The following is a 6,937-nucleotide window of genomic DNA, read 5'->3' on the forward strand; positions in this document are numbered from 1 at the left end:
TATATTATTTCTCCTACCTACCCACACCTATTTCCTACCTACCCTTGTTTCTTATTGAGCCACATGTCATGTTTGTGTGCTCACATATCCCTAGCCTTGCCTATATAAGCAAGCTCATCTACATTGTATGCAATTGATATTATTGATCATTTTCTATTGATGAGAATACAGTTTATTCTTGTCCTATATTGTGTCTCTATTTTGTACATTTCATTGAGCTCTTGATCTTGGCAAAATCTCACAATAATTTATTTTCACAAAGTTTTACTTTGCCTATTGGATATTGATTATGGAATTTCTCTTGATCACTATTATTTATAGATTTTGAAATATTGAGCATGAATATGCTTGTTTGTATACACAAGTGACATTTACGATATGCATGACAATTTATGACTAGATATATGAAGTGGTAATGGAAATGTCATTTATGTATATATGGTACATGGACAAAGTAGTTTGTGTTTCATGGATGTGTGATGAATTAAGTGGGGTGATTTAGATGTGATTTATTGATTCTATGTGTTTGCGAGGAAAATAGAGGGGAATTATTTTAAAATTGTTATGTCCATGAATAAATCTTATGTTAAATATCGAGGAAACTAAGAGGGGGGCGAATCAGTTGACAACTTCATATTTTTCTTTAATTCTTTCATAGATCTAGAATAACCAATAGAATTAATTAAAGAAGATATAACATGAAAATACATACACAAAATAGATCATACAATGAAAACCAGATATGATGTTGAAAACCCAAGAAGGGAAAAACCATGGAGAATGTTATTTCTTAATATATATATATATATATATATATATAACACCGGTTAAGGTATTTTTTATAAAATGTGACTCACTGCCATAAAGACTCACTGTTGGAGGGCTCAGTACCAAAGGAAGAAGAAAGAAAAGAGAATCCACCATTGTAGCATAATTTTCAATGCTAGAATAGTTTTCATTGCCGCTCAGCAATAATACAATTCACATATTAACATCAATAAAATTTATCCTTTTTAGTATCCCACATCTTCCATATTACTCATATTCATCCTCTTATTTATACTGTTGCCAAATAACATAATCTTCTAAGTTAGCCAAACAAAGATTCAAAAATAAGTCAACACTAAACATTCTAGTGTTTGGAAGGAAAGAGAAGTACACCATACCACAACGCACATCATCAGTTAGATCAACACGTTACATCCATCACAAATATTGAACCCATACCATGACTCATATGCTACACAAATTTTGTTACACATTCTCGAATTCCAGATTGAACAAGACCCAAAATAGCACTACCCAACTTGGCAAAAATAAGAATGGAACCAAGATACTCATGAATATGATCGATCAACACTATATCAGATAAAAAGAGAAATTTGGATCACCATCAATACAAAGAAACAAAAGTCAACTATAACACATCTTCTAGAGCACAAAACATTTCAAGAACACATCTTCTGAATCACCAACTTAAGAACCAATCCTAAAACAATATGTTGACATCAATGACAACCATTAATGATAAAAATCAACATCATACCTACAACAATCTCCCCCTTTGTCATTGATGGCAACATCTATCAATAATAAATACACAACTTACTCAACATCATCAAATCAACATCTCATCACATCACATCTCTCCCCCTTTGACATCAAGGACAAAGGTGAGAAAAACTCCCCCTATGAAACTCACTTTTTCTCCCCCTAAGAGGATGCACCCAAGCATTAGTTCAGATAAGAATATTCAAGTAGTTCACTAGACCAATGCACATCCAAATGTACATTAGTTCAAATTAGGAAGGGGTAATACCCCTAACTTTTGTCAGAGATACTCAAAAGTATCTTTATGGAACGCCTATGTGAAGATATCTGCAATATTCTCTTTTGTAGGTACATACTCAAGCTTTACTTCATTATCCGACACCTTTTCCCTCAAGAAGCGATACCGAATAGATAGATGCTTTATTTTGGAATGTTGTACTGCATTCTTAAAAATGTTTATTTCACTAGTATCATCACACATAATTGAGATGGGTTCATTAAACAATACACCGATATCCTTGAAAGCATACTTCATCCACAATCTCTGTGTGTAGCATGAATATGTTGCACTATATTCTACTTCAACTAGATAGATAAACACACAAAATATTTCTTCTTACTTGACCAAGAAACCAACTAAGAGCCAAGAAATAATGCTCCACAACTTGTACTTTTCCTTCCATTAACACTTCCAACCCAATCTATGCATCTGTATAGGCTATAAGAGTGAAATTTGAATTTTTGGGATACCACAAGCCAAACTCTCGTGTTCCTTTTAAATATCTAAAATAAAAATTTACTGCCACAAAATGTGATTCTTTTGGGTCTTGCTGAAATCTAGATGCCAGACAAACTGCATACATGATATCTGGTCTGGTAGCAGTCAAATATAAAAATCCTTTAATCATTGATCTATACTTACTTGCATCGACTTTAGGAGATTCATCATCTTTTATTATCTTGCATTCGGTGGTCATAGGTACACAGGTTTAGAATTCTCCAATCGAAACTTCTTCAACAATTCCTTAATGTATTTAGATAGAGAAATAAAAATTCCTTTGCTATTATGATTTACTTGCAAACTTAAAAAGAAATTTAACTCACCGATCATGGACATCTCAATTTCTTTCTACATCTCATTAGAAAACTTTATGCACATGCCTTGATTACCTCCAAATATTATGTCATAAACATAAACTACAATAATTAAGATTTTTCTTGAGTTAGTTTTGAAATAAAGATTACAATCAGTAGATCCCTTTTGAAAACCTTGGTCAATTAAATACTTATCTATCCTTCCATACCAAGCTTTAGGAGCTTGTATTAATCCATACAGAGCCTTCTTCAATCTACAAACAATTTTCAAATCATATCTCAACTTAAAGCCTTCTAGTTGTTCAATTTAAACTTCTTCTTTGAATTCTCCATTAAAAAATGATGCTCTTTACATCGATCTGATAAACCTTGAAATCCTTAAAAGTTGCAAAAGTGAGAAACATCCCGATTGCCTCCATCCGAGCAACAGGGGCATATGTCTCCTCAAAGACAATGCCTTCAACTTGTGTGTAACCTTTTTAAGCCAACCTTAATTTATTTTTCACAAATTTTCCATCCTCATTCAACCTTTTTCGGAATACCCATTTTGTTCCAATTACCTTCTTGTCTTTCGGTCTATGAACTAGTTTGCATGTCTAATTTTCTCAATCTGATCAAATTCTTCTCTCATTGCCTTCTTCCAACTTTGATCATTGCAAGCTTCTTCTACAGTTTTTGGTTTTGTCTCAGATAGTAAACATAACAAAACTTGTTCTTGAGCTTCTTTGATTCTTGTGGTAATTCCTCTATTCTTATCTCTAATAATCTGATTCACTGAATGATTCTTCTATACATACCTTGATGTTTTAGATGTAGATACCAGAGCATCCTGAGTTTCTTTTTCTTTCTCTTCTTATCTAGTTTCCTTTTCCCTTTCTCTATCAATGGGTTCATCAGATTCATATGCTGCCAATTTGTTAGATTCTTTAGAAATGTCTTCATAAGCTTTCACATTTACACTTTCAACAATCTTGTTGAGTCTTTTGTTGTAACACTAATATGCCTTTCTCTATGTAGAATAGCCTAGGAATCTGCCTTCATAATCTCTGCTATCAAATTTTCCAAGATTATCCTCATCTCTCCGAATATAACATTTTCTTGCAAATACCTTGAAATATTTTCCTATCGGGGTTCTACCATGCCATAGTTCATATGATGTCTTTCCATATTTTTTCCGGTATAGAATTATGTTAAGAGTGCAGACTGTTATTTGAAATGCTACCAGGTAAGACCAAATTGATATTGTGAAGATATTTTTTCATGTTTTTGGATGTTTGTGGCCATCCGCAATGTTGTTTGTAGATTATGATGACATAGAGTATTAGGATTATGAGTTACAACAATAAAATGCACTTATATTAATAAAACCATAAGAAGGTGGATGCAATGGTTTATTTTGATCATTTGTGATCTTGTGAATTTGAAGAGCTCCTTCGTGTAAATGACTTTTTTGTGTGACAAGTGCATTTGAAGGTTTTCTTAATGCCCAAGGTTTCACGATTAGTCTAAGGAAGTGCGGTTTGATCCCACAATAGTGGGTTACACTTTTTGGTAGATCCTAATTTTGGCTAAAATCATACATTTTTTAGAAAATATAATGATTTAAGCTTTAAGCGGTTCCATTGGAAGTAATTAGTTGAGGAGAGTTAGATCAAAGGCTCTTAGATAAAAATTTCTTGGATAGAACCTCTCTACTTCTAAATCATACCTGCAATGGAGTCTCCTTCGCACCTATCAAGATGTTGATTAAAAACCACTTTTACATTAGCTTTTGGGGGGTCAAATGAATTCATTTAGAATTTTTTTTAAGTATGAAGTCCTTATTATAAGCTTTCCAAATAATATAATTTTCAATATAGTTAATTTCATTAATATATTTATGTTTTATTTCTTATGAATGTAGATTTTTCATTGAACATTAAGGATTGTGTTTCACACATGTGGAAAATTTGAAAAATAGAGAAAAAAGTTTGTAAAAAATATATTTTCCCTAGGTATTGATATCCTCATTTCAAAACAAAAATATGTTAATTCAAATGCAAACAAAAAAATTTATGTATGAGGAAATACACCTTTGTCCAAATTACAATTACTCGTTCTTAAAATCTTAACTAAAAAAATTATATTTAACAAAAAATTATAAAAAATATCCATTCACTAGATATTGGTGTGACAATTCTACATTTCTAAAATTAGAATTTCTTTCTTCCTATAAAAAATTTATGCATTACCAAGTAAATGTCACTTCTAGTAAATGTTAATTACTATAAATATTGAGTTACTAGAAGTTACATAACAATATGGACAATTAATTTTTAATTATTTAGAAAAAATCTATGTAGAATATATATGAAAAATATCACAAATTAGTAGTTTACTTAATCTTCAAATTATTAATAGTTTATCCACTATAAGTTTAAGAAAGTAAAGATCTAATGCAAAATGTTGATTCCAGTGTCAAAGTTGGCCAAAAAGTGTAACCCAGTATTATGGGATCACCTTGTGAAATGGTTGTAACACCAATTGTTGTTGACCCCTAAATTAAAGCCATGACCTATTTTCAAGTATTATCCTTATGTGGTTATGGTGAAAGACAAGGAAGGATCATTTTTTGAGGGTTTCCATAGATGTGGTTTATACAAAGGATGTTAGAGAATATATTTATGTGCCCCTTGTAGATATTAGTCATGTGAAATTTCATAATGTATGGAGGAAACTTACCAAATTCGACTTAACAACATTCAAGGAGGAGTACAAGATGAGTCAAGAGATGGGTCTAAATATTTGGAAGGAATTTCCTTATTTTACCTATGATGAAGCATGTGTTCAAATAATTATAATCTAGATTCATGATGATGTGATGTATTGGCTTGGCGATACAAGATTGTGAAGGATTCCATTAAGGCATTGACTAGTTTGTGTTCCACCAATACTATTTTGGTGAAGAAGATGGTGAAAAAATGATACTGTTGCATAGCTTACCAACTCTTTGTATGATGAATGAGATATGACTATGGAAGACATTACTCATTTAGGAGTTTGATACGTAAAAAATTCTTTGGCATAAAAAATATACTAGAAAAACCATGAGGGTTCTACCACTACAATAGAAATTCACATTGCACATCAAATAGTAGTTGTTGGGGAAATATTCGACCTCTATGAACTATTGAGGCAAAAAATTTGGAGAATTTGGGAGGAGTAAAGAAGAGAAAATATTATTTGAGGTATGGTTCTTTGATTACCTATTTGGCTTTCATGTTCATGAATGAAGTTCTGGGAATTAATAATAATGAGTGGGATACGTTTTCCTTGATAATGGTTCAAATTAGATAGAAATTTTGGTATTTTGGGACAAGTGGAGATGCATACAACACCCTATACTTAGGGCAGTTCAATTTTTTTGAAGTAGAATGCAAGAGAGGGTGATATTTTTCACAAACTTCATGTAGAGATACTATTCAAAACTCTTTAACCAATCATAAAACTTAATTAAAAGTATGACAAAATAATAAATATTTTTTTTTAGAAAAAACGTCCAATCAAATTACATATAATTATACTTTAAAGCCATGTACCTATATCGATATTTTTAAAAGAATGAAATTATTTGTTTTCATTACATATAAAATATTAGGCATAATATTACCATCACTAATGATCATTTTTATAGGACAAGAAAGTAAAATCACATGAAGTATAGGAAACCTCAAAACAAAATGCGTACAATGTATTATCATATCCAAATAAATTATAATAAAATAATTTAATCAAATATTAAATTATAATTAAAAACCATATAAAGTAGTGAATACAATATTTTAATCAAAACGTCTAATCAATTTCTTTATTGATGAATAACACTAAAAAAGTTGTCATAATAAATATTTTAAAAATTATATTAAAAATTATATTATATTACACAAACAATACTATTCAAAACTTTAATTAATTATAAAATTTAATTAAAAACTATACAAAATTATACATATTAAATTTGACCAAAAAATCATTTAATTAAATTATTCGTAATCTCTATACGATAATACTTTTCTAGATTTGATATCAAATTTATTTAATGATTCACTTTAATAGAAATAAACATTGCCAATTTATTGATTTGACCAACATACATGATAAAAGTAGGCACCTTGACTTCTTGCAAAAGCTACCTTAAAATAAATTGTCTACAATGAATAGGCTATTATTTTTCAAGATTTGATAGCGAATTATTTTATCGATTCATTTTTATACAAATAAACATTGTCAAATTATTGATTTGACCAAACAT

Source organism: Cryptomeria japonica, chromosome 6 (genome assembly GCF_030272615.1).
Source record: "Cryptomeria japonica chromosome 6, Sugi_1.0, whole genome shotgun sequence".
Taxonomy (NCBI): Eukaryota; Viridiplantae; Streptophyta; class Pinopsida; order Cupressales; family Cupressaceae; genus Cryptomeria; species Cryptomeria japonica.